Source organism: Caretta caretta, chromosome 22, assembly GCF_965140235.1.
Source record: "Caretta caretta isolate rCarCar2 chromosome 22, rCarCar1.hap1, whole genome shotgun sequence".
Lineage (NCBI taxonomy): Eukaryota > Metazoa > Chordata > Testudines > Cheloniidae > Caretta > Caretta caretta.
The window spans coordinates 11,280,040-11,308,013 of NC_134227.1; the positions used below are offsets into that span (position 1 = coordinate 11,280,040).

A 27,974-nucleotide genomic window follows, 5' to 3' on the forward strand; every position below is an offset into this window, starting at 1 on the left:
CTAGAAGGGCCTTGATCTGTGACGGGAGCAAATTGGATGCAGGTTGTCAGGGCAGTGCCACTTGCTCCCCGTGCACCAGGCCTATCCTATACCCTAACACCAACCTCCTCCCTCCCTGCAGGACTTGACCTGTCTGGATCTTCACTTGCTCCCAGGTTGGGACCACGGGGCTGCTTGTCAGACTCTCAGCTCAGGTAAATGGAACCCACATCCTATCTCCTGAGGGGGCTCAGGCCCGGAGGCTCCCTCCAGGTTGGAATGTGTGTGGCTCGCTCCAAAGGGCGGGCAAAGAAAGAGGAGGCTGGATCCCTACGTGGTGGTGGAGGGCATTTTTGGCATTCCAGTAACCTCCACAGGCCCCAGCCCAGGTCAGGGCTCTATTGTGCTCGATGCTGTACAAACCCAGTGAGAGAGAGACTCTGCCCCAGGTAGCATCCCGTCCAAATAGATGAGGCAGAGGGTGGGAAATGGGGCACAGGCAGGGGAAGAGACGGAGGTGGAAATAGAGCCAAGGTTTCCTGATTCTAGTGCCAATGCTCCATCCACTAGACCACGCTCTCTCCTGTCCTCAGTCTGAATGGATCTTCCTCAGCTGTACTCGCCCTGCAGTTCAGTTTCTGGGGCTCTTTGGGCCCGGGGTGGGGTGGGGAGGCATGTGGTTTTATGTTGCTCCCCCTCCTAGCTAGTGCTTCCTGTGGGTTTCCTTGGTGGGCCCTCCCAATTATCCAGTTGTGGGGCCTTCATTGCTCGCCAGCCAGGACGGAGCGTGGGGGGAAAGGAATGCCTCCTTTGTCAGCAGCGTTCTCTGTGGAGGTGATGCACATGTGAAGAAGGGAGGATGGAGTGTCTCGGGGCTTGTCTGTGATCAGAAGTTACTCCAGAATGAGGTAGGGTGGGAATTTAAAGTGCTGTAGCTATTCTGGAGTAAGATGTTCCACATGGAGAGCTATTCCAGAATAGCAATAGTAGAATCCTTATTCTGGAATAACTATGCTGGCCAATTTCCCCTTAGAGACAAGCCCTTACGGTTTTCCAGCCGTCTGGCTATTCTGGTTCAGGGTTGCAATCACACTTGTAATACTTTCCCCAATCCATAAGCTTTGCTGTAATGAAGCACTGTGACCATTAGGTGGCAGTGCGACCCGCAGCCCATTCAGGATGGATTATACTGTAGCTGGTACTTGGGATGGGAAAGGCTGACTAGACCCGGTCTGTCCCCTCTGCAAGGGCAGAACGTGGTCCACAAACAGAAGACTCATTGTTCTATTTGGGAAGAGCAGGCCTGGGGCAGAAGACTGAGGGGCATTGCCCAAGATGTGGAGGGGTGCTGGAACAGGAAGCAGGGGGGCAGTGGCAGAACTGGCGGGGGCAAGGGTGGAATAACGGGGGGGGGGGCAGCAGCTCAGGACTGGGGTCTGGGCAGAGCTGTGGGTATGAGGGGAGGCTGCAGACTGGAAGAGGGGATCAGGATTGAAGGGCATAGAGCTTTCACTGGCTTTGGAAGCCTTCATGCTCTCAAAATCGCCACCCTGGCTTTCCCACAAATCCCTCCAGTGCCTCGTTTTGGAGGCTTTGCTTGCTGTTCCCCAAGTTCATTTGCATGCATCTCCGGCCTTAGGAAGAAGCCACGTCCCCGGAGCCCTGGAATTGCTGGCTGGCAGTTGCTGCGCAGCCTGGAACTCCAGCTAGGAATCTGCAGAGGAGGCTCTGGGGTGTGCCCTGCAGGGAGGAGACTTCCCAGCTGGAACGAGTAAAACTCCCTGAGCGGCAGGAGAGCTGACGTAGCCTCTGAGATGGGGATAGGGAGAGGCAGGCGTGTGCTATATACAGGTAAGCAACATGCAGTGCAATGGCCCCAGGGGATGGGGGAGGATTATCGTGCCAGGGGACCTGGCTAGGGTAATCACAGAAGAGTGGGCAACAGCATTATGGGATGGATCCAGGAGGCCCTTACGATGGGGTGTATGAACCCTATGCTGCAACAGAGGTTAATGGACAGAGCAGCTACTTTCCTGTCTGCGGCTAATTAATGGACTAGCAACAGCTGGCATCAACGGCTGCAGCTCAGGCAGACAAGGGTGGGTGCCAGAGAGGCTGGGGACTACTACAAGGAAGCTCATTGGCAGCCTGGCAAGGAATGACCCAAGGAAGAGACCCAGAAACCACCTGGAGAGCTGGGTGAGATTGCTTTCCTTCCCCCCACGAGGCAGGGGAAGCACCTTCTAAAGCCCTTGGGAAGGTCAGGGTCTGGCTACTGAAGAGTAGCGGATATAGGGTGCAAGAGAATGGGATGTTAACGGCCCAGTATATTGTGCAATAGTCCTTAAGTGTGGGGGGGGACCGAGCCCCCTCTGGGGCATCTGCTGTACTAGTATTGCAGAGGCATGTAGAGAAGCCTCATTCAGGGGTGGCTGCAATGTTGGGGCACATCCGGGTGCAGGGACTAAGTTAGGAGCCTAAATACCTTTTGAGGATCTATGTCTCAGTGTTGTCCCCACCCACCCTGAAATTCTCAGGACAGGCTTGCAGGGCAGTTCTGGGCTAAAAGGAAGCTGGTGTCCTGAATTTCCCTAGGGTCTGGCAGTTGCCCTTCTATGAAATTAACTATTCCCATTTGACTCTCTGCCCAGAAATACACCCTAACCCGGTAATAAAACATCCCGTATAAAAAACTGCTCCTATCAGCAGCCTGCCAAAGTCCACCATGTTTGGGAGATGCAATTGATACCTTGCAGGGTGGAGAGTCTGTATCTCTGGCAGCTTCCTGCTCTGCTTCCTCTTTCTGAACTTTGTCTCCCCATGGATATTTCATTCCTCAGTTTATTTCACTTGTTTACTGTCCCATCAAGGCACTTGAATGAACAATGGTAACTGACCTCATCCATGGTCTGGTAGGTGGAGCAGGAGGCTGCAATCCAGAGACCCGGTCCTGTTTCTCCCCTCTACTTCTGACTCACTGGGTGACCTTGAGCAAGCTACTTCCCCTCTCTGTGAAATGAGGCAAGTGCGAATGCTTCAGGCATGAAGGGCTTTGAGGTCTGAGGATGGAAGGCTCTGTAGCCACACAAAGCCTTTAGTTAGTGAGTACATTGGTTGGTCTAGTGGGTAGGGCACTGAACAGGACTGGAGACCTAGATTCGGCCTCAGCCTCTCTGTTTGATCATGGGTGAGTCATTTAACCTCCCCTGGCCCTCCGTCCTCCAGCAGTGAAACGGGGATTAAACTTCCTTGCCTTCCTGGGTGTAGTGAGGATAAAACCTGTTCTGATTACCTTGTGCTCTGATCTTACGGTGATGAGGGCCCGGGGACCCATTTCTCTCTCCCCATCTCTTCCAAAACTGGAGCTTTTGACCAATCAGTTTTGCAAAAAATGCTTGCTATGTTCTCAGCCAGCCTAGAGAGGACGGTCAAAAGTCAAATTTTCCATCTGTTCTACCCCAAATCTCCTATCTGTAAAATGGGGGTGGGGTGGTGTTTAGGAGTGTGGGAGTGGGAATCAGCTGTTAAAGAAATCCCTGGACCTCACTCCCCTTGTAGCTTCCTTTCTTGGCCAAGGCGGTGGAAATTGACGTTAGTTCCTGGTAGCAGCCTTCTCCAGTGCAGGGCAGAGGTGCCTGCAGACTCCTGTCCAGTGGTAGCGGGCACACCGTAGAATTACTGGAAGTGAATGTCCTGCAATCCCCTGCGAGCTGGCCAGCATTTCATCTTTATACCTTGTCGACATGATCTATGAAGTGGTAAGCAGTGTCTGTCTGGGTGAGGCGGTACCACTAACTTGTCATGGATATATTAAAGCAGGATCTTTGGCATCTAGGCTGAGTGGACAGAGGGGCCCTAACACGGCCGTGACTCAGTGGGGAGCAGCAGGAGGGGAATATTTTTTTCTGCCCTCAGGCAGAAGGAAAGAGAGGGGTGGATGGAAGTGTGTGTGTGTTGGGGGAGGGTGTTGAAGTTATAATGGGTTGGGACTAGGGTGACGGCATAGAAAGTGAAAAATCGGGGTAGGGGGGTAATAGGCGCCTATATAAGAAAAAGCCCTAAATGTCGGGACTGTCCCTATAAAATCAGGACATCTGGCCACCCTAGTGTAATTCAGTCTTGTTTCAAATGTAGGGTTAATGTCTGCACAAGGCTGGGCTCGCTGTATGACCCACGTTCTCCTAAGATTGGCTGTAGTGTTGGCCGGAGCATGTGCCCAGGTGGATTGGTTGGTAGAAACGCTGCTCTGAGGCTGCCGTACATTTAAATGGGCACAAGCTGCAGCGTTCAGATCCAGGTCCGAACCTCTTTGATGTGCAGGGCCGTTTGGTTCAAGAGATGTGGGTCACCCGATGAGAGGTGTCCTCTGCACAATTCAGATCTGAATTGGGGTTGGCCCAGCTCAGAGAGGGGGCACAGCTGAGCAGTGCAGCTCTAGAGCTAGTCTCCAAAGCATGGGGTGGGGGAGAGGGAGGAGGGATTGGCTTTGCAGTGTGTAGTTGCCAATACATAGTCATTGCAGATGCATCTCAGCATGCTTTTCACAGGCCATGGCACGGGCTGTCTTTGTGGTTTTCAGTCCCTTCCAGTCTGTCGTCCTTTCCCTCGCCTGCTGAGTTAACATGGTTGTACCCACTGCCCCTCGGTTGGTGAGATTTTCTCTTGTGATGCTGCTGTCCCCTCTCAGCTCAGAGAATAGTGACTTGCCTCTGGTGTAATGGCCCCAGGGTGATGGTTGCGTGTGGCTTGCCGGATATTGCCAAGGTCAGTGGAGCAGGCTAGCTGCAATAACTCAAGTGCCAGCTTCCCACCCCCACCACGTTCACTATTTACCTAACCACCCGCTAGCTGCACCATCCTGCTCTGGAAAAACCCAGAGCTCTATGATCATTTCACTAGCTCTGGCAACAAACAGAAGCCGCAGAGGAGAACAGGGCTCAGCAAGCCAAACTGATCCCCTCCCCCATGGGCTAATCCCTGGATCAGACTGGGGTAGGATCTTGCTGCTTGAGGTGAGTCCTGGAGCCTGCAGCTGTACAGCGTCACTCCTGCAGCCCCTGGGAGATCCTCTTGCTTTTTCCCCTCCCTCCATCTCTCAAGCATGAAAAAAGAACTAGCTCTGGTTTTAGAGTTTGGTGCATCTAGTCACCATCCCATGAGGAGTCAACAGGGCTCATGCCACCCTCTGCTGGACATTCTGCAGTGGTAAATCGTTCCCTAAACTATTAGGGCTTGAGTGGCATAGCCACTGCCTAGCATGTTGGCACTGTGGGCAAGGGGAATTCTTTAAGCATCTGCAGACATTAGTAAGTGTATCCTGTGCATGAGACATAGGTGTGTAATACACCTGCCACCCATGGCTTGCTATGGAGGTCCAGTAGCCAAGTATTCATTTAGCTTATACTTTGGAAGGGACCAGGACGCTGAAGAGTTTAATTTTTGCTCTGCAATGAATGAAGAGGTGGTCAGAACCCATGGAATATTCAGCTGTTGTTCCCACAGAGAAATTGCCCGTGTAGCTCCTGTGGAATAAGCTGTTACGCAAAAGCAACTCTGAATAGCTCCTCCCGTGCACACTTGTTCCAGAATAAGAGCATCTACACAGGCAGCTACTGCAGAACAGTGGATTCCATTCTGTTTCCCCATGTAGACAAACCCCTGAAGGATAAACGTTCGATAGAATCTGGTGTGTAGGTGGAGATGCCCCTTGTGTGTATTTGTTCAGGCTTCTGGTACAATTCTCTGCTCTGGGCACAGGGCAGACAGGCTGATGTACAGCAGCCGTTTATCCCTTAACTGCTGGTGGCAGCAGGAGTGCTGTAATAATGAGGTCTTTGCCTTGTGAGCCCAACTGTAAAGAGCTGGGTAGAGTGTCACAATAGCCTAAATCAATCAATGGGATGGGAAAAGGTGTAAAAGGGAAGGTCGACTAAAACAGGCCTGCTGCTATAGTTCTGTTATAGGTTACATTATGCCTGGTAAACAAGGGAAGTGCAGGACAGGAACTCACTGACCCAAAAGTGGTGTGATGGGAATTAGGCCTAATTAGCGGACAAAAGAATGAGGGGATGGGCTATTCCACCCATCACTTAGTCAGCCAAGACCTGTATATATTTTGCAACACAGCTGTAAGCCTGTGACCAGAAAGGCAGCTGAATGCAGTGCCCTAAACAGCCCAACGCTGGTACAAGTTTGCCAGGTCTTGGAGAAGACAGTGTGTGGTGGGCCTTTTTTTCCTGCAGCGAGGTGCTGAACTCTGCTACCAGCACCCTGGACTCTGAAGAATTTTAGATCTAAACTTGTCTGCAGTGTTGATCCCAGGATATCACAGAGACAAGGTAGGGGAAGTAATAGCTTTTACTGGACCAGCTTCTGTGGGGAAAGAGACAAGTTTTTGAGCTGCCTGGATAAGAGCTCTGTGGTGCTGGAAAGCTCGTCTCTTTCACCAACAGAAGTTGGTCTAATACAAGCTATTACCCCACCTGCCTTGTCTCTCTCTGACCCAGACTTAGCTGAAATCTACTGAGTGGGTAGAGGAGGTTTGGGCCAGGAGGAATTGTATTATCTTTTTCTGAGGAGAGAAGAACTCTAGAAAGAGATACCTGAGCCTTTCCCCTCTTATCTTCACAGTGACATCGATTCCAGCCATCGTCATCAACATCTGCGTGGCTCTGTCACCTGGACCTGGACTCAGCACCATTGAGGAAGATATGCACGAAGTCTCCTTGCTGAGTAAGTTAACCAGCATTCAATCACCTCTGGGTATAGGCAGCAATAAAACCGGTGACCACGTCTTTTGCCTCTGACTGGTTCAAGTCCAGCCCATGTTGGAAGGGATGCAAAGTGGCTACCAGCTGATGGTTGTTGGCTAGCCTACAAAAAGTGAGTTGGAGGGTTTACAATTACAGATTCCACTGGGAAATGGCTTGACTAAACAAGTGTTCGTGAGAGAAATTCCCTGTGTCAAAACCGGGGGGGGGGAGGGGAAAGGGAGGGAATCAGTTTGAGTTTATTTTTTGATAACTTGACATTTAAAAAGCATGTCGTACCCTGCTCTAATCAACTCCATGACCATGGGGAATGAACTTTTTCACTCCCAGCAGAAAAGGGAGCTCAAGCCAGGTCATGCTGGTGGCCTAGAGCTTCTAATGCTGCACAGCCCTGCAGTATCTATCTGTCTGTTTCTTTTTAGGGCTGTCTGTCTGGTACCTTTCACCAGCATTAACCTATTTTGAATAGTTTTAAACACACAGGAGAGATATCACATACTAAAAACTAGAGCCACTGCCCTTTGGTATCAGAAGCATTTATTTACATTTTTGTAAACTCTTAAACAGTGGAATAAGCTGTTTACAGGTGAGCCCCCTCCTTTAAACAGTACACATTAAATGGCAAGCACATTAAAAGCCCAGGTATACAGGCACAGTGTAAAATCCATTCTCCTATTCTTAGTCTCTGCTCCCTGTGCTTCTGAACACTCCCTCCGCTCTTGTGAAGGGCAAGGTGTGGTGGTGAACAGACAAAGTGAAATCTACTCCAAAGAATCTGAAGTAGTTCAAGGTTCCCTCCCTCTCTGCCTTTGAGCTCCCCTATCAATTTCTGGGCTTTCATAAAAGATCCCTTCCTGATCTTTTGCTTTGGGGGGGTGGGCAAAAGGCCACAAGGAGCAGCAACTATGAAACTGATCATACATAGTGGCGGTGTCCCAGCCAAAGTAAAGCAGACATGGTTTTAGCCTGAGTGGTTACAGTTATAACGAGAGTGGATACAAAACTTTAAGTGATTATATTGATTAGCCCTGAACACCTCACAGTAATCATCTTAAAAAAAAAAAAAAAAGGATGTGTGGCACCTTGGAGGCTAACCCATTTATTTGAGCATAAGCATTCATGAGCTACAGCTCACTTCATCGGATGCATCGGCTGCTACTCTGAAACCAGTAATCGTCTACAGTCCTCTCCCGGAGCTAGTGGGGAAATGGCAGTGGTCTCAGGACCAGGCACTTAGTAACCTCCTTTAAAATAAGAAGCACACAGCTTGCCAGGACAGGTGCTAGCTAGGGCCTGTGAAGGCTGTGTTGTGGGGAGACTGGGGATGAATGTGGCCACCAGGGATCATTGCTGGAGCCAAGACTTATCTTTCTGTATAAGCCTGGAAGAATTTGAGGGGAGGAGAATGGAAGAGCCTTACTCTAGCTCCTGTGTGGGAGCAGAATGAGGTCCCTTCCTCGCTCTTGGGCAGGGTGGTGCTGGCCTGAGCCAGGAAAGGGGTGGGGGTATGGAGGTGGGCTAGACAGAAAATTGGGCTGTGCCCCAGCTCTCCGTGGCCCTGCCCCCGGTCCTCCTAAATTCTGGCCCCACCTCCTCCCAGGCCCTGCCCAGGCTGTAACTGCTCCTCAGCTCCCTGCTGCCCTTCAACTGCTTGTAGCCAGTAACAGCCACCAGGCAGGGGGACCTGGCTCTGGGGCCAAGAGCCTGGAGCAGCAGCCATGGGGGGCAGGGCCCAGGAACATGGGCCAGAACGGGCAGCCCCAGGCCCTGGACAGTGTGCCCTGATGGGCGAGGACACAGGGTCAGGAGCTGCTCTCTGGCCCCCCCGCCACTGCGGGTGGCAGCACTGCCTTCAGAGCTGGGCGCCCAGCCACTGCTCTTTCCGCTCTGTCTTCAGCCCTGGGTGGCTGACTAGCAGCAGCTGCTGTGGGGGAGCTGATCACCCCTGCAAGCTCCACCCACGCCCAGTGCAGCCCCTGCTCCCAGGTGGTGCTTTATTAAAGAACCTTGGCATCAGCAGCAAGTCTATCTGTGGGGCCTGGAAAGATTTCAGTGCCTTTTTTTTATTTCTTCCCAGCCTAGTGAGAAAGGAGTTAATGCCATGAGAATTATACCCATGGGTTGCGGTGAAGGCTGAGACAAGGATTCCCAATTCAATATCTGCAGCTGTCAGCTTGACTATGATCTTGGGGGCATAAAATCTGCAAACACACTTACGGTAGCACCAGCTGCAGAGGAAACTTACTGGCTACCAGCAGAGTAAGGAAGAGCGAGAACCCAGACAGAGCAGAACTCAAACACAAATTTTTGCAATTGTGGTTTCATTTCCCCAAGCCTGTGGGAGGGCAGCACCATGGCCTCAGCCTAAATTGTAGAAGGGAAACTGGGTTGGTTGTGCTGCTTTGATCAGCTCAGCTCTCTGGATCATAAAGAATATGGTCGCACCAATGCATGCCAACCCGACCACCACAGCGAGGATGTTGATGGTTCTTGCGGTGTCCGAGGCGGCCTTTGCTCCTGCGGTATCTCTGCGTGCTAGGCACTCCTCCACCTGGGGACAGAGGCATGGGCTAATTAGTGATGACATTTTGTAAACTGCTTTCAATCCCCAGTGTTTACAGGTCTTGTACCTAATGAACTGGCTTCCCCTACAACAGGTAAAATACGAGATCTGTTTGACAGGCAGGTAAAAGAGAAACCAGACCAGATTCTGCTCGGTTATAAATCTAAAGTCGCTCCACTGATTTCACTGGAGTTACTCTGGCTTTACACCAACAAAAATGAGAGCAGAATCTGGACCATCAAAGCTAAGGTCAGTTTTTAGGCACTCAACTTGTAACCCCCTTTGGCTTCAGAGGTGCTGAGTTCCTAGGAGAGCTGTTAGGTGTTCTCTGCACTCCTAAAACGAGTCCGTAGGTATCGCGCTGGGCAGACAATCCTTGGCTGTTCCTGAACATTTAGGCTTGACTGACTTGTCCAAGGCCATGCAGCAGTCTGCTGCTCTCATGCCTGGAGACAGGGGTACTTCATGGTTGGGTAGGTCAGCTTTCCCTCCTAGGGCAAGATGATCCAAGTATCAGAGTGTGTGTGGGGGCGGTGGGGGGAGGAATTTAGATTAAATCTCTTCCCTTTAACTCATTTGTGTTGCAACTAGATTCAAAAGTCTCAGCTTCTCTAAGATACTGAGATCATCTAGCTTAGTGGTTCTCAACCAGGGTACGTGTAACCCTGTGGGGGGTACGCTGAGGTCTTCCAGGGGTACAGCAACCCATCTAGATATTTGCCTAGTTTTACACTGACAATTGAAGTCAGTGCAAACTAAAATTTCATACAGACAATGACTTGTTTATACTGCACACAAATGTAAGTACAATATTTATATACACTGATTTATTTTATAATTATGTGGTAAAAATGAGAGGAAGCAATCTGTCAGTATCAGTGTGCGAGGACACTTTTGTATTCTGATGTCTGATTTTGTAAGCAAGTAGTTTAAGGGAGGTGAAACTTGGGGGTATGCAAGATAAATCAGACTCCTGAAAGGGGTACAGTAATCTGGAAAGGTTGAGAGCCACTGCTCTAGCTCTTGGTGGTATGACCCACTCCCACAATGGTGTGGGGAAGGGAAACTTGGTACTGTTCCTTACCTCTAACAGAGGAATAACACCCCCCCTCTCTGTCTAGAAAGCTATTTGCAACAGAGTTCTGCTGAAATAAGCCAGCAGTGACCAGAGTCACCAGTACAGCCAGGTTGAGCAACAACCTTGATGCATGAACCATCTAACTGAAAGAAGTCTCTTATCTGGTCTACGTCATCCTCCTGTACATTGGTTACCTGACTGTGTTTCCCTGCATACATTTTAAGATTTTTAGTGCTGGTGAGAAGGGTTTGCCGGCCCAGGAGGCAGCTGTGCAAGACTCCCCCAACTCTAGTCAGTCAACATGTTTCACCTTTGGAGTGACCCGCCCCCTCCAGGAGGTGAGTTGTTTTCCCTTCAAAGCATTCTAACACACAGTGGAACGAATGAAACTTGTTCAGACCTGCTGAAGTTTCCATGAAACTCTCCTTCAGCCAGTCACACCCCAATCCAGCAAAGCACAAGAGCGTCTCTGAAGTCCCATGGGCTTCCACAAGGAGTATATACTAGTGTTTAAGTGCTCTTCTGGATTAGGGTCTTAGAACTTGTCTACATTCGTGTTGAAGCCACCAGGGCAACTAATGCAAACCCCTAGCATACACGTGCTGCACCAGTGCAGTTCACTCTTGTTTCATTGACACTAGTTTACATTTGTGCAGCTGAGACCGTCATAGACCTGGCCAAGGTCCGGAACATCACAAGCAGGGTAGTGAGCTATAGCGGCCAACAAATGAGAATTTTTCTAAAAATTATCTTTTTTTAAAGGGTCTCCTTGCATTTAATACACAAACTAAAATGCCCCAGTGTCTATTTAGCGATTCTGTATTTTAAGCCCTGTTGCTTCCTGGTTTTGAAAGCTTTATAGGTTAGGCAGAAGCCACTGAACTCAGCGTGGGTTTAGAAAGTTTTTGCTGCTTACAGCAGAGCTGACATCCACTCTGAGCTGGGAGGAGAACAGGAAAAGCTGTTGGGAAAAACTGCCCAAAGCAGTGAATCCCAAGGAAGGGGCTGGCTGAGATGATGCTTTTAATCTGATTTTAAAATCGGTTTTCCTTCCTATTCCCCATTCCTCCATTCACAGGTCCCAGTTAGCCAGCTCCTGCCAGACCCCCCACCCCTGGCCACACAAGCTGCCTGCCCATAAGCGCATGGGGTCAGAAACAGCAACATCAAATCAGATTTTTTTCGGACTCAAGCATGTGGAGTGACTGGACTGTACAAGGCATCAAAAGGGGATAAAGGCCTGACCTTCCCCTCTAGGCCCTTGCTTCAAATCTAGTCTAGGTTAGGATCAACTACGTATGGTTACTTTGGCTGTGAACAGTCTGCGCTTGAAACCAGGAAGGTTTGACTATGAAGTTCAGCTCTGGAGCTGAACATCCCCAGGGTTTGGATTGATCTAGCTTTCCTTTTGTCATCCAGCTGCCCCTTTTAAATGGCCACTGCCTTAAAATCTAACATCAGAGACTCCTGGGTGGGAGCCAGAGCAGAGTGTAACTACTAATGCATCCCATCAGCAGCTATCTGAGTATCACAATATTACTGCAACAGGATTCCCACCATGAAGCCTTGGGTAATAACCTGGCAGCTGCCAGGTTGACTTTGCCTTACATGAGTGGCGCTACTCCAAGGAGGTGCAGACCATGGAAACGACACCTCCCCATAGGCACTAGGGAACGTCCCCAACAGCATGAGCAGGCTTTCCCCAGCCTCATCACCATGTAGCCCTCTGATGGGCACCTCTTTATTTAAGGGGTCAGCAGAGGGCAAGGGGCTCTCCTGCCGTGCATGGGAGTGCTGTTCATGCTGGCATATCAAATGTAAAATAGTAAATTAGGGTGGATCATCTTTATTTTGGAGGGGACGCATTGGGTCCAGCATCCTTCTAAAATGATAGGAAGATACAAGAGTTGAATTCAACTGCTGTGTGTGAGAAGGGTTATTTTGACATTGCTTTGTTTTTACAACTTTCTCCCCTGATTGTGGGTCACACATGGCAATGGGGGGGGGGGGGGCGGGAGGGGAGGAGGAGTGTTGAGTTGTCTCTTGTCTAAATTAGACTTGTAAATGTTTCTTATTCTGGACACTAGGGCTCCAGGAATGCACCAAGAAAAGTCACATGCATCAGTGGGTGTACTTGGAGCCTGTCTGAAACAAGTCTACACCTAGACTTCGCCACTACTGTGGGTAAGGAAATACAGGGCACAATATTCAAGGCTGCACAGCAACCTGCTCATGCCCAAGGAGAAGCTTAAGAGATTTCTCACAGCTACATCCCTTACGAAGAGGAACAGATTGAATCATCATCATCTTTGGTGCCCCTATACTAACTACAGGGTGGAATAGGAGCATCTAACACCTTGACTCCCTCATTGGGGCTGAGCAAGTTCCTGACAGCCACCCAACCCACTTCCACATGAACATGACCATCTTGAGCTAAGTGAGGAGTTGAACATGAGTTCAAGACGGGGGGGGGGGGGGGGGGGGGTATTACTTGCACTGAGGTGATAGTTCTGATTTAAGAATCCTATTAGTCGCTGCTGCCATTGTCTTGATTCTTAATGTTACCCTCTCACTGTTCAGTTAAATCAGAGTTGAAAACCAGGGGCTGTGTGAAAGTATGGCTCTAAAGGGTTTCATATTGCTTAGTTCAGGGCAAGATGACTATACCTGTAAAACAAGGTTTTAAAGTCCATTTACTTTGCAGCCCTGCTGTAGGAAGTCTTCACTCTTAGTAATCTGTGTGTGGTGTTTATGGGAGACTTACTGTCTTCACATAATCCCTAAGCAAATGAAGTACATAGGTCATGAGCTGAGCAACTCACTTAACCAGCTGCGACTAACTGTCAGTGTGCTGCATTCCTTGCTGTTCTGCTCATGTCAGCGTAGGTGCCTCAGGGTTTCACGTGTAGACAGGGCTGCACAGCCCGTCAGTGGGACAAGAAACCAGAGGGGCTAAGTTCTGAGTCTCACTCCCCAAATTAGCCACCTCTACCACAAGACTAGTTAATGGAGGGGGGAGGTTTCAGATCAGGCAGATTGGAAAATTCACACAAGTACACGTTAAATTTGGGGAAAAAAAATTTTTTTTGTTGCTATGGGAGCTGAAAGCCTAATAAAGCTTTGTCTAGAGGCACCATTGTGTCAGTCAGATGAAATACAAAAAATGTATCCATCTGCTTTTTAAAAAGGGCACTGTTAAAGATCAGTGTGCCCAGGAGAGACTTTAGCCTTTATAAAAAGAAAAGGCGTATTTGTGGCACCTTAGAGACTAACCAATTTATTTGAGCATAAGCTTTCGTGAGCTACAGCTCACTTCATCGGATCACTTCATCCGATGAAGTGAGCTGTAGCTCACGAAAGCTCATGCTCAAATAAATTGGTTAGTCTCTAAGGTGCCACAAGTCTGCCTTTTCTTTTTGCAAATACAGACTAACGCGGCTGTTACTCTGAAACCTGTCATTTAGCCTTTATGTTGTCCTGGTAAAGTGGTGTGAACAGTCAGTCATCTATGTAGCTACTCCAATATGAGAGGGAGAAAAGACAGGCCACTTAAAATTTTACTAGGCCCAGCTAGGCTCTGTTAGGAGGAACTGTACCTTCATTATTACTTGAAACCTACCTTCCTTCTTTTGTTAATGTGTAGCTAGTTACTTGAATGAATTAAGCTGGCACAACTGCTTTGTTGTTAAACCTAGAATAAACGCCCTTTCACTATCCAGTCATGGTTGTGTTACGCTTCTGCAAAGGGATTGATGTGCTAAACCCAGAACTAAAACTTCCCCAAATCCTGGGATAGGTTAGATCTGAACTTTCCAGCTTCTGCCTCTCTAGAAACCCCCTAAGATGACTGACTCACCTGTTGCTTGTGCAATGGTTAAAAATGTAGAGGGGGTAGACTTTGTCCAAAGATCTTTCAGAGTAGATAGAGCAATGGTCCAGTTGAGGAAACCCTACCTCTAGAGTAGCCAACTCAGCAGTATTAAACAGGTGGGAGAATTGCCTGCCTTGCTCCCCAACAGACTGTGCACAGCCTCACATGTTCAAATCCCAGCCGATAAAGGGGTAGGGGGGAGACTTCTCTCCCGCTCCCTTGGGTGATCCACCTCAAAGCATGAGATCTGAATGTTTGTGTCAGAGTTTGCATAGTTACAAGCATTCGTGTCAAAGTCATCACTCAGCCCTTAAAAATGTCCAGCCACAGAACTAAGGTGAATCAGTGAAAATGGTGTGCCCACTTTTGTGTTACAATGAGTTAAACTTGGAAGGAGGATTAGATTTGTAACCAGTAAAAGGTGATTTCTCTGTTCAAACACAGGGGGAGAAAAAAATTTCCATTGATAATTGGAATTTACAGCTAGTCTAAGTGAGAAATGCTGCTTGAGAACTTGCATTTGATTTAAGGATGTTTACTTTGTATATTTAGACATATGATTTCAGTTTTTCTGAATCAACACCTACTGTCATCTGCCTGCACCTGTGAAAATTTAAACATCTGGGGAGGGGTGGAAATCCTTAATCCATAATTTTGGGCAACAACGACCATTAAAATAGACAAATCAGAAACTGCTTAAAAACAAACTGGTATATGTCAAAATTATTTTTTTAAAGTAGTATCAAGTTCAGCAAAGTCTGTAAATCAGAGGTGGGTCACCTCCAGCCGGTAAGACCATCCTGCCCAGCTCAGGAGCTCCTGGCCAGGGAGGCTTCCCCCCAGCCCCTTCCCTGCTGTCTCCCCTCCACCGCAGCCTCAGTGCGCTGCACCGAGCAGCATGATAAGGAGCAGGGGGGTTGGATGGGTCAGGGTCCAGGCTGTTTGGGGAGGCACAGCCTTCCCTACCCGGCCCTCCATAAAGTTTTGCAACCCTGATGTGGCCCTCGGGCCAAAAAGTTTGCCCACCCCTGCTGTAGATAGAACATAAGTTGATACCACACCATGCCCTCGAACTGGTTTTCTAAGGACATTAAAGGCTGTCTGTCTTTTATACTCCCTGGGGCTGTGAGAACTTAGCCATTCAGTTTCCCCTTCAGGATAAAGGTTTAGATGAGGTCTGAGAAGCAAGGATAAACCAAGTGCTAAGATATACTACTTGGTATGCTAAAGCAGACCTTGGTGCAATATGCTGCATAAATGTAATGGGCCATCAGATTGAGTAGATTAGAAGAAAACCACCCATAAATTGTAGAGCACCAGGTTAATTATGATTGCTGCTGTGTTCCATCTAACAGCTCTAGCATGTGCCACAAGCACTCCTTTTCCTTCAGAGAGAATTTCATTTCAGCAGCCTGGAATTTCCAGACCCTAGTAGTTGGGGAACTAAGCCTGTTATCTCAGCAGTTTTGGGGAGAGGCGTGGTCCATGTCAATTCTCAGGTGAGAAGCCCCTGACAAGTCACTGCTGGGAGAGGGGATGGAGCTGGGATTTCTCCAAGGCTGCTCTTCCAGGACCTTTGTTGGGGGGTTCCCTTGTTTCATATAATTCTCCACCTAGTAGGGTGCTTCAGATTTCAAACCCCTAAGCGGCTCTGGCAGCTAGAAGGGAAGGGGAGCAATCTCTTCCTCCTCCACTCCCACAGCAGGGTGTCTTGGGAGGCTACAAGGGTGGCTGAGGAAGGAAGGGGTGCTATTCTACCTTTTCTCCAGCCTCCTGGCTGCTGCTCTGGGTGCGCTTACATAGCTCCACCCCTCCCTCAGCTTTCTAGCTCTTGAGCAGGGTGTGTCTGCTACTCTATCCCTCCTGCAGTCTCCCCTTTTGGGCCCTCCTGCCTAAACTGATGCTTGTCACTTTCACCCTGACCACAGGCTTCTAAACAGCAGAGGTGAAAACTGACAAGAAGTGGGTTAGTTTTCACTATGGGCAGCTTGAGAGAACTCTGAGCTGCAGACTCAGGATGACAATACTGCATTGGTTCACACATACCATTACCAATCAGAAAGCTTCCTGAACAGCAAGAAGGGATAGATTTTCTGGGTTTTTTTAAAGCTTAGATTCTGCAGAAACTGATAGCCCTTGCCCTCTGATTTTTCAAACCCACCTAATGCAAGTGTTGATGGAGAGGTAAGTGGTGGATTAACAGAACAAGCACTACACCCAGAGCAAGACTAAAATGTGTTGCATTCAAAAATCAGCAGCAGAAGTTGAACTCACTGGGCCAAATTATGCCTGGGTGAATTTGGCCCATTTGTTCCAGTAAGTGAGAAATCTGACTGATTGCACAAATGCATTCTGGCTGTGTTGTGGAGTTGTTCTATCATTCAGAGACAGATCTTTAAAACTAGTGGATTACAGGCTTTTCCAGTAAAACATCCCCTATTCTAAAGCTTTGCACTTTTCATGCTTCCATCTCCAAGTGTGGTACTCTGGCAGCTAAAGCAGCGTTGTCCCCACTTTACAGATGACAAAACCAAGGCCAAACACAAACTGAGGTGCTGCTTCTGCCACTAGGTGTCCTGATTCTCAGCCCAATGCCTTCTCTGGTGCACCATGTGCCTAGTCACGCAAGGAAATGCTGCAGTCCAATCGTTAGTGAAAACTAAACTAGCATTGACTTATGTCCATGAAAATCAAGTCACACAAGGCTTCCAATCTCTCTGCTTGTTCCCAAGAGTGCTGAGCACCTGTAGCTCCTACTGAAGTCAGGGGGAGATGATGGTATTCAGCACTGCTCTAGATCAACCCCAGAAACACCACGGCAGAAGATAATAGTAGATGGAATGAACACAGGGAAGTAATTCATTGCCATTAAGATAAATCCAAGTTACAGATAATCAAACATATGGGGAAAAGCAATTGAGCAGATGGCTTAAATACAGAGCAGAATAGGGAAAGATATAAGCAGCAGCTCTGTGTGGTTTCCTTAAGCACAGAATCAGAGCAAGATGCATGAAAAGGGAAAACTAAGGTAAATAAGGAGTCTATAATTAAGTGTCCGTACAACAGTGCTAGCAAGTTCTCAAGCTCAGTGAATGTCACAGATTATTAGTTTCACAGTAATGAACTGGGCTGAGACATGAAATTGCTGCCCTTTGCCAGGGTCTCAAAGTGCTCAAGTCAAAGTCACTGGGACTTGGAGGTGCTCAGCAGGATCAGAGCCTAGATATGAAACCCAGGATGGACAGAGCAGAGGTCTGTAATGAAGGGGTCATCCTCAATTGAAACTGATCTTTGTTTTGTGCACCACTCCCATGAGGTTCTTCACTGTTGTAAAAAGATGCCCTGCAGCTGCATGTTTGGTGTACGCAATAGGGATACAACTATACGTCCTTTAAAGAGCTCCCATTAACCTTATGGTCAAGGACATTGAACTAGCTGCATTACGGTGAAGATTTTCCAGTGCCTTAGGGCACTGCTCAAACACCAAACCCCACAGCAGTCAGCTGAAATGGATACCATTACTCAGTGCAGATTTGCTCTTTGGGGTGAGGAGCTTACTGATTGTTTCCTGTCCTATTAGGGGGTCTCTGTGCGGGCCAGCCATTCAGGGGCATATGAAGGGATATTCAAGCCCTTACCTTCCTCTGAGCCCAAATCTACTGTCTTTGCTCATCTAAGGACTTGTGTAGCGCACCTCAGTATCTGACAGGAGGTAGGGAAGTATTTGCAGTTTACAGATAGGGAAGTGAAGGACAGATCTGTTAAGTGCTAGATTCACAAAGGGACTTAAAACCCAACATTTAGGCTCCTCTGACATACACAAAATCTCTGCTCAGCTGCTGCTTACTCCTCTAGGAGCCTAGCGTCCCCTATGTTTCCACTGGTAGGCATGAGGACGCTCAGGAGCTGCTTCGAGCCCTTGCTCATGCCTAAGCCCTGAAGGGATTCTCAAGCAAAGCATTCCCCTAGCGATCTCACTTGGGTGGGTGAGCTGAGCATACCCACACAAAAAGACAGCTGGGGCAAGCAGGGTAGGAATTTTGGAGGCAGATGCGCATCCCTGTAATACCCAAGTGCCCCAATCACCAGGCTACTGTCTCGCTCACTGAATACTAAGTGAAACAGTGTCAACCACAAAGATTGAGACACCCACCCCCACAATACCCAACAGCTGGGTGGGATGGGCATTTTCCTGGGAGGTGTGAGACCTAGGTTCAAGTTTCTGCTCCAGATAAGGTAGATCTGGGATTTGAAAACAGGACTCCCACATCCCAGGGGAGTGCTCTGCCCCTGGGCTATTGGCTGTATTGGGGTCCTCCCCCCATCCCCTGGAAAAATGGATGACCTGGTTGAGAAAGCTAATTCCAGGAGAGAGTTCATGGCTGAGAATCCCCATGGAGGTTAGACACCTCCCTCTAGCCTGTTGTCAGGTACCTAGAGGCCCAGATCCATGGGAGTTAGGCACCTAAGACCCTCTGTGGATTGGACCCTAAGCCTCACTCCTGGCTGGCTTAGGCAGCTCCCTGTTCAGAGTGCTGGCTTTTGAGAATCCCTCTCTTAGGGGCCTAACTCTCCCCTACAATGCATGTGAAGCCTGGGCGCCTAATTGGGGGCTCTGAATTCCACTGGGTGGCAGGACACCTTTTTTAATCTAGTCCTTAGCAACTTGCCTGAGGTGACCCAGGGAGTCTGTGGCAGAACCAGAACTGAACCCAGATCTCCTGAGTCCCAGCCCAGTGCCTTAACAAAGCCATGCTTCCTCATCTGAAGCCCTTGGGGGTTACATTTGTAAGACGCTGTGTAAAACTGATCACTGTGCTGCTTGGCAACAGTTTTATATTTAGTTCGGATCAGTCCACATTTGCCCATTTCATCCCTGACCACTTCCAGACAGTCTAGATCACGAGTCAGACAGGAGACCAACAGCAGATTCCACCAGGTATGTGGTAGAAGAGGAGGAGAGGGCGCTGGGTCTGTGTTTGGCGAGATGAGATCCTCAATTCAGCCAGTTGCTCAAGGGATTGATTGTCTAGGCAAATCTCTCACTAAGTCATTACAGAGCCTCCACCTCTGAGAACATCACGGATAACAATCTTTGCCATTCTCTAGCACCTTCCTTCCAAGCTTCTCTGAGCGCTGTACCCTCAACAGTGACTTTAAGGAATGTCACGAGGTTAGGAAGGGAGCAATGCTTTACACAGTGGCAAGTTATAGCCCAGAGTGGTGAAATAACTGGCCTGAAATCTTCCCTCTCCCACCAACAGAAGTTGGTCCAATAAAAGATATTACGTCACCTGCGGTCTCTAATTTGCGCAAGATTATACTGTCTGAACATCATCCTGGAGGGAGTCCAGTCTTAGCTCTGAAAACTAGGGCCTCTCTGGCATAAGCATTATGACTTGACTTAAGACCATGAGCTGTGTGGAAATGGAAGTTTCTCCTCTCCCCCCCACCCCCGAAAATACAACCACAGCAATGAGTTATACAGATTCCTTCCTGCTACCCTGCCCTGTTTCCTGTGTAGAAATCACAGAATTACCGGCACGGGTGGGCAAGGTCTCCCTGCATGACTTGGAGCCTTTCATTAGCTTGTTTGTACGTTGTGAGAAAAGAGGTCTGGCTGAGTGCTTGGCTGCTGCTGGCATTTGCTATTGTGACACTGGGGAGAGTTTGATTTGGCAGAGGAGTCCTGATTTTGGGGCCAAAGGCACGTCTTTAACGGTTTACGGCGCCTGGAAATAAACACCTGGGCAAAACTTGCTCAGTTTAAAACCAAACTGCTGTGGGAAGTTCATGCAGAGGTCTTGCCCCCCACCCCCATTCCTAGCACACATTCAGCTTATCACAGGTGCCAGCCCACCGAGGTAGGCAGGTTGCCATTTTACACACTGCTTCACCTAGCTCCGTGGTGCTCAACCAGGGGTATGCCGGGGTCTTCCAGGGAGCACATCAACTCAGCTCGAGATCTGCCTTGTTTTACAACAAGCTACATAAAAACCACTAGCAAAGTCAGTACAAACTAACATTTCCTACAGACAACGACTTGTTTATACTGCTCTAGGAATGGAGTGCTGACCCGTGAGTACAATATTTACATTCCAATTGATTTATCTGATAAATGGTTAAAATGAGAAAGTCAACGGTTCAGTGACAGTGGGCTGGGATGATTTTGTATTCTGCAGGTCTGATTTTGTAAGCAAGTAGTTTAAGTGAGGTGAAACATGGGGTATGCAAATGTGACACATGGCCAGAATGCATTAAGAACCCTGCAGGATAAATAACCCAAATTCAACCTCTAGGGACCTGTTATTAGAGGCTTGTGTTTTTGTGTGGTTATATATATATATATTGTTTTGAGGTTGACAGTGTAACCAAACGGGTACTGTCTATGCTGAATTCTCCTTTTGATCTCTGGATTAACAGATCTTAACATTTAAATGAACAGTAAATATAGTGATATCACTGTATTGATCTCTCTTTGAAATGTAAAGCAATCACCTGTGAATGGTGGAAAACAGGCAAATGCCTTGTTAGTTAACTACCAGTGATGCTTAGGAAATAGGTCCACTTCAAAGTCTTGATGATTGCCTATTGTTGCTTATTGCCTAAGAACTCTGTGCTGTCAAGGGAAGGCCTGGAACTGTATTAAGGTGTCTTGGTTCCTGATCCTTTTAATCTCAGATCTGCTTGATGCTTTATGCAGGGGAAGCTTGAGTCCTAAGACTGAGATCTCCGGTCCCACCTGGATCACCGCAAATATGAACATTGGACTATAACCTATGGACCAACTCTGAAAGGACTTTTTGAAACTACAAAGCTCACCATCTCTACTATAAAACTGATCTCAGAATGGTGCTCATGTCTGTATATATACTGATCTTTTAACCAATACTCACTTTAAAAAAAAAAAAAAAAATTCTAGTTTAATTACTAAGAATTGGCGGTAAGCGTGTACTTGGGTAAAATCTGGAATATTCATTAACCTGGGAGGTAATGTGTCCGATCCTTTGGGATTGGTAGAACTTTTTTATATGATGAATAAGATTTTCAGTAATCTTCATCATATTTGACTTGGGTGTCTGGGTGGAGGCCTGAGGCTGGGTTGCTTTAAGGGAACTGTGTTTTGGCTTCTGGGTAACCAGAAGCTGTTTTGAGGCTAGCTTAGTGGATTTAAGTACTGGAATGACCACCAGCTTTGGGGATTGTCTGCCCCATTCTTTGCAGTTCACCCTAGTTAAGGAACTTCAGTGTGGGACCCCGGTCACAGCAAGACACAATTCCGACTCCTGAAAGGGGTACAGTAGTCCGGAAAGGTTGAAAGCCACTGACCTAAATTATAAGCTTTTGGGGCCAGGGACTCCCCCCCCCCCCCCCGGGTCTGTCCAGTGCCAAGCACAATGGGGCCCTGGTTCATGATTAGGTCTCTTAGGCACTACCCTAATACAAACAATTATTAATAATTAGACCCGAGCCAGCTCAGTTGACACAGTGCTTAAAACAGCAGCAACCCTTCTATACTAGGGTTCCCTGAGTCAATAACAATGGTGCAGATTCTTCAGTGTTATTAATGTCAGGTAATTTTGGCCAGATTTTCTGAGAGAGAAAAGCTAGAACAGTGACTGAGCCCATCCGGGTTGCATGATTCAGTAGGTCCTGGAGTGACAGAAGCTGCAGCTGGAGGAGAGAACTTCTCCTGCAGGGGGTGGAAGTGGAGCCCAAAAGGGCTTGTTGACCAGGAGGTGCAGCACCAGCATAGGGAGAAAAAACCACAATGAACGGGGAGCATCGGGGCCCGCACCTTGGAAGCACAGCGCCAGTGCGAATGGGACCTTATTGCAACAGAGGAGCCAGAGACCTAGTGAACGTAATGGCCGGACTGGGTCAGACCAAAGGTCCATCCAACCCAGCGGCCAATGCCAGGTGCCCCAGAGGGAATGAACAGACCAGGTCATCATCCAGTGACCCATCCCCTGTCGCCCACTCCCAGCTTCTGGCAAACAGAGACTAGGGACACCATCCCTGCCCATCCTGGCTAACAGCCATTGATGGACGTATCCTCCATGAACTTATCTAGTTCTTTTTTAAACCCCGTGAAGGCCAAAACTATAACAACATCCTCTGGCAAGGAGTTCCACAAATTGTGCACTGTGTGGAAGAAACACTTCCTTTTGTTTGTTTTAAACCTGCTGCCTATTCATTTCATTTGGTGACCCCTAGTTCTTGTGTTATGAGACGGAGTAAACACCACATTTACTTTCTCCACACCATCTTGATTTTATAGACCTCTATCGTATCCCCTCCTCAGTCATCTCTATTCCAAGTTGAAAAGTCCCAGTCTTATTCATCTCTCCTCATACGAAAGCTGTCCACACCCCTAATCATTCTTGTTGCCCTTTTCTGTACCTTTTCCCACATATCTTTTTTGAGATGGGGTGACCCCATCAGCATGCAGTATTCAAGATGTGGGCGTACCATGGATTTATATAGAGGCAACATGATATTTTCTATCTTATCTATCCCTTTCTTAAATGATTCCCAACATTGTTTGCTTTTTTGTCTGGCACTGCACATTGAATGGATGTTTTCAGAGAACTCTCCACAATGACTCCAAGATCTCTTTCTTGAGTGGTAACAGCTAATTTAGATCCCATCATTTTCTGTGTATAGTTGGGATTATGTTTTCCAATGTGCATTACTTCGCATTTATCAACATTGAATTTCATCTGCCATTTTGTTGCCCAGTCACCCAGTTTTGTGAGATCCCTTTGTAACTCTTCACAGTCTGCTTTGCATCCTTAACTACTTAACTATCTTGAGTAGTTTTGTATCATCTGCAAATTTTACCACCTCACTGTTTACCCCTTTTCCCAAATCATTTATGACTAAGTTGAATAGGACTGGACCCAGTACAGACCCCTGGGGGACACCACTATTTCTCTCTCTGCAATCTAAAAACTGACTATTTATTCCTACTCTTTGTTTCCTATCTTTTAGCCAGTTACCGATCCATGAGAGGACCTTCCCTTTTATCCCACGACAGCTTACTTTGCTTAAGAGCCTTTGGTGAGGGACCTCGTCAAAGGCTTTCTGAAAAATCTAAATACACTATATCACCCTTGTCTACGTGCTTGTTGACCCTCCCAAAGAATTCTAGTAGATTGGTAAGGCATGATTTCCCTTTACAAAAACCACGTTGACTCTTCCCCAACACATTGTGTTCATCTATGTACCTGACAATTCTTTACTATAATTTCAACCAGTTTGCTGGTACTGATGTTAGGCTTGCTAGCCTGTAATTGCTAGGATCACCTCTGGAGCCCTTTTTAAAAATTGGCGATCCGGTAAGCGGAGATAGAAAACAGCATGCTGACTCCGCATGGAGAACAGATGCTGACTTGTTGCCCCAGTTTAAGAATGGGAATACCAATGGCTCTCACCCCCTTCGATGCCGCGAAGGCAGCTCCCTCTGTGGACAATCTGCCCTGAGCACAGAATAGCTGCTGCTCTCTGCATGCAGAAAATGAACACAGGAGTTTAAAAGGGCTACACAGAGAAAACAAAAAGCATCACAGGTTCACATCTACCCACACCACAGAGGAAAGGGGATACAAAGTGAAGTCCCATGACTATGCTCTATGTTCTCCTACACTAAAGTGGGATCCTAAAGCGGCTCATATGGTCTGATAGCGTCTTCCAGGATTCAAAGGGGTTTCTTCGGAAATTGTTAATGATCTACATTATTCCATTTACATGTAAAAGACAAAGGAAAAGGTCTTCTCATCATGGGATGTATCAGAGCACTGTGCTGAGCGCCAGGCTGTCGGGTTTCCCCCTGCGGATCAGCTTTGTCACTCCCTTATTGGAGGTAAAAGGCCATAGCAGCCTCCAGCCAAATGGCCAGGCCAGTCTCGGAGGATTACGATCAATTTAAAGTGGCCTTGATCCTTAAATTCGAACTGACTCCCCAGGTTGATCAGAAAAGATCTTGGGGGGTGGACTAGAAGGTCGTAGCGACTCAGCTGCAGCATTACCAAAGGCAGGGGGAGGCTCTCCCTGAGGGGAGCAGCACGAAATGGTCAGGATGGAACAGGTTTAGGATCTGTCCCCCCCACAATCTTACAAGGTGGGTAGGGCGAGGAAGCCAAAAGACCTCTGTGCCACAGGCTGACGAGTATGTGGATACCAGGCCTGGTTCTTAACGGAAGACCAAAGGGGGACTGGCCCAAGCATGGGACCTAGGAGGGGGGAAATAGGCAGGTGCAGCTCAGCAAGGAGAAATGGATAATCCTAAAAAGGGCAAAGGGAGCAGCCCCAAGATGACTCACAAAGAGTTAAAAGCCCTCCAGTCTCTGGGAACAGGCCACAAGTGAGCAAGCTGCCCAGGTTTCAGGTGCCAGGGGACTGGCCGTGCTGCACGGCTGGTTAACATACTGACCGTCCAGCTGGAGAGCCAGCCTGAGTGGCAAAGATCTGGCGTTAACTAGGGTATTCAGCCTTGAGAGGGAGGGGAGTTCCACATCCTGTACATCGGGCATATGGCTGAATTTACTCCGCCATCTGTACACAAGTTCTCTTCCTCACGGGAACAGGAAAACCCGATCCCCAATGCAAGTTAAGGGGCAGACATTTTAGGGGTGGAAGGACACTGGCCTAGCCCAGACCCTAGTAAGGCCCCAGGGGGCGAAATCACATCAAGTGCTGGAAGGGAGATGGACGTGGGTGATAGCTCCCAAAGGTAGAACCATTTGCAGAGCCCTGAGCCCAGACCCCGGTAAAGACTGCTCAGGACTATCTGGGGCCATTGCAATTGAGATTTCATAAAGAAGTGACGTGGCAAGCTTGGGGCAGAGCCCAGCCCTGCTGGCTGCTGCCTGGGCAAACAGAAGGCTTTGTTAGGCCACAGGAGCTGGGAGGAAGGTGGGAGCATCTCCTCCTCATTGTAAAGAGCAGGTCAGCTCAGAACACTTGCACAATGCTAGGAAATGGGAGAAACGTGTCAGAGCGGGAAAGGCTTCTGCACGGGGCTCCACAATCTGCATCAGCCAAATTGGCTCTGACGCACAAGGTCAGAGGTAGTGGCCCAGGGCCAAGGGATTACTCAACCAGGGATTGCACCAGAGGACACAGAGTCCTGCCCCATAACCGGATGGGCACAGAGAGGACTCTGGCTCTGGAGGATTGAATCATAGGATTGCTCCCCAGGAAGGAAAAGGTTTCCTCATATGAAAAACACAACCCAGGGGTGAGGACGGATATCCTGAGAAGGCATACTAAGAATTGGAGGGGGGGGATACGGCTCCTTCCCATCCCTGATTTTGGGTAACCAGAGCCCAGATGGCAGAGTCAGGAATGAGGGATCTCATTCACAAAGAATACAAAATTTGCTCACACACAGAAGTTACTCATAAAATGTCTCTGTCAAGACATGCTCCAGCTGGTCTCTAGACAGCACAGTCTCAATGGAGGGGGAGCTGCCGTAGAGAGATCTGCACAGAGCAACTCACATGTTCTATAACGGTAAAGTCCTGCAGCCTTTTCCAATGTGCACTTGCGAGGCCACCTTACATACCCTGGGACTGCTCATCTAAGAAAGCCTGACGCATTTCAGCATCAGATTTCCCACCCCTCCTCCACGTCTCCGCTCAAGGTGCAATATTTGAACCTTCCCTCAGTTTTTTGGCACTTGGGGGGTTATAAAACCATCTATCTGTCAGAATACGCAATTATTTCACCATGCTCGGTTTCACCAAAACGAACAGCCTAGTTCATAGATTCCCAGACGAGGCCCCAAAAGAAAACATGCAGAAGAGTTGCAACAAGAGATAAATTTCAGAGACCGTAAAAAATACAGAGCGAGTCACTGAGACCGAGGCCACATTCACGCTACAAACTTCGGTTGAGGCAAGTTACATGGGTATCAAGGCCAGGCAGTCAGTACATCACTGGGGCATGTGCATAGTCAACTCCTTGCACTCTGCAGGAGGGCCGGTGTTGATGTACATGGCTTAAAGGGTTTCAGGCAGCTTGGTGCCCCCCAGCCATGGAGTTTCGGCGGGGGACTGCATCCCCCAACTCCCCTTGACCCTCGCAGGAGTATTATAAATACACAGAGTTTCCCTCACTCCCAGTTCTGAGGAAGAATTCACAAACTCAGAGCCCTCTCCCCCACCCACTAAAGCATGCAGGCCAGCTGTGCAGCATGGAAGGGTAATTATTAAATACCCCCCAGACAGCAATGCAGTCTGCGCACCATGGTGGGAGGCGACAAAGTTTGCTTGGAAGAAAAACACCAATTTTTTTTAAAAAAAAACAAACAAAACCCCCCATGCACTGAACTACAACGTCCCCTGTGCCTTTAGACACGCGCAGGCTGCCTTTGCACACACACACACGAGTCAAGGGAGACGAAAACAAACGGGAGGCCTTGCCCCGAGAGCCCAAAGGCAGCGAGGGACGCTGGGGACACTGCGAAGGAAGCGGTGGAGGGGAAGGGAGCTCTAACCCCAGGGCTGCTTGCTCCGGTCCCTGTCTGACCCCCCAGCCTTTGGGCTCTCCCCAGAGCCGAGCCAGGGGGCAAGTTTCCATGGGGAGCGGGGCTGACCCCCCCCCCAGCCTTTGGGCTCTCCCCAGAGCGGAGCCAGGGGGCAAGTTTCCATGGGGAGCGGGGCTGACCCCCCCCCAGCCTTTGGGCTCTCCCCAGAGCGGAGCCAGGGGGCAAGTTTCCATGGGGAGCGGGGCTGACCCCCCCCCAGCCTTTGGGCTCTCCCCAGAGCGGAGCCAGGGGGCAAGTTTCCATGGGGAGCGGGGCTGACCCCCCCCCAGCCTTTGGGCTCTCCCCAGAGCGGAGCCAGGGGGCAAGTTTCCATGGGGAGCGGGGCTGACCCCCCCCCAGCCTTTGGGCTCTCCCCAGAGCGGAGCCAGGGGGCAAGTTTCCATGGGGAGCGGGGCTGACCCCCCCCCCCCAGCCTTTGGGCTCTCCCCAGAGCGGAGCCAGGGGGCAAGTTTCCATGGGGAGCGGGGCTGACCCCCCCCCAGCCTTTGGGCTCTCCCCAGAGCGGAGCCAGGGGGCAAGTTTCCATGGGGAGCGGGGCTGACCCCCCCCCAGCCTTTGGGCTCTCCCCAGAGCGGAGCCAGGGGGCAAGTTTCCATGGGGAGCGGGGCTGACCCCCCCCCAGCCTTTGGGCTCTCCCCAGAGCTGAGCCAGGGGGCAAGTTTCCATGGGGAGCGGGGCTGACCCCCCCCCCCAGCCTTTGGGCTCTCCCCAGAGCGGAGCCAGGGGGCAAGTTTCCATGGGGAGCGGGGCTGACCCCCCCCCAGCCTTTGGGCTCTCCCCAGAGCGGAGCCAGGGGGCAAGTTTCCATGGGGAGCGGGGCTGACCCCCCCGGAGGAGGGCGGCTTACCTGTCCCAGACCGCGACCAGCCCCAGGGGCAGGCAGCAGCACAGGATGTTGCAGAGGGCACGGAGTCGAGGTCGGGGAGCTGCAGGCGGGCGTAGGGCACCGTGCTGGCGGGGGGGTCCATGGCTGGCTCGGCAGAGAGGAGCCGGAGGAGGTGCCCGGCGCAGCCCAAGCACCTCGACCCCGCCCCGGGGCCGGCGTTTCCCCACGAGGCGGACCCGGGCCGCCAACCCGCGCGCGGGGGGCTGGGCGCGTTTTAATCAGCGCTGCCCCGCCGGAGCCTCCCGCGGAGCCCAGCGCAGCAACCCCCCGCCCC

The 27,974-nt window shown here is 49.5% G+C and overlaps 1 protein-coding gene and 1 long non-coding RNA gene across 4 annotated transcripts in view; one reads left to right on the forward strand and one right to left on the reverse strand.

Annotated features, from left to right (window-relative positions):
* The first annotated feature begins 1,530 nt into the window (after positions 1–1,530).
* Positions 1,531–21,162, forward strand: LOC142069814 (uncharacterized). The gene is made up of 6 exons (XR_012665794.1): positions 1,531–1,830; positions 3,538–3,737; positions 6,610–6,711; positions 10,623–10,728; positions 12,478–12,574; positions 20,965–21,162. It is a non-coding gene; the product is annotated as an uncharacterized LOC142069814 (long non-coding RNA).
* ZBTB44 (zinc finger and BTB domain containing 44) overlaps positions 7,270–27,974 on the reverse strand; it is a 154,208-nt gene continuing 133,503 nt past the window's right edge. For all 3 annotated transcript variants that reach the window (XR_007353557.2, XR_007353553.2, XR_007353554.2), the window contains one exon: positions 7,270–9,300. The gene's annotated coding sequence lies outside the window, so the exon portion shown is untranslated. The remainder of the gene's footprint in view (positions 9,301–27,974) is intronic.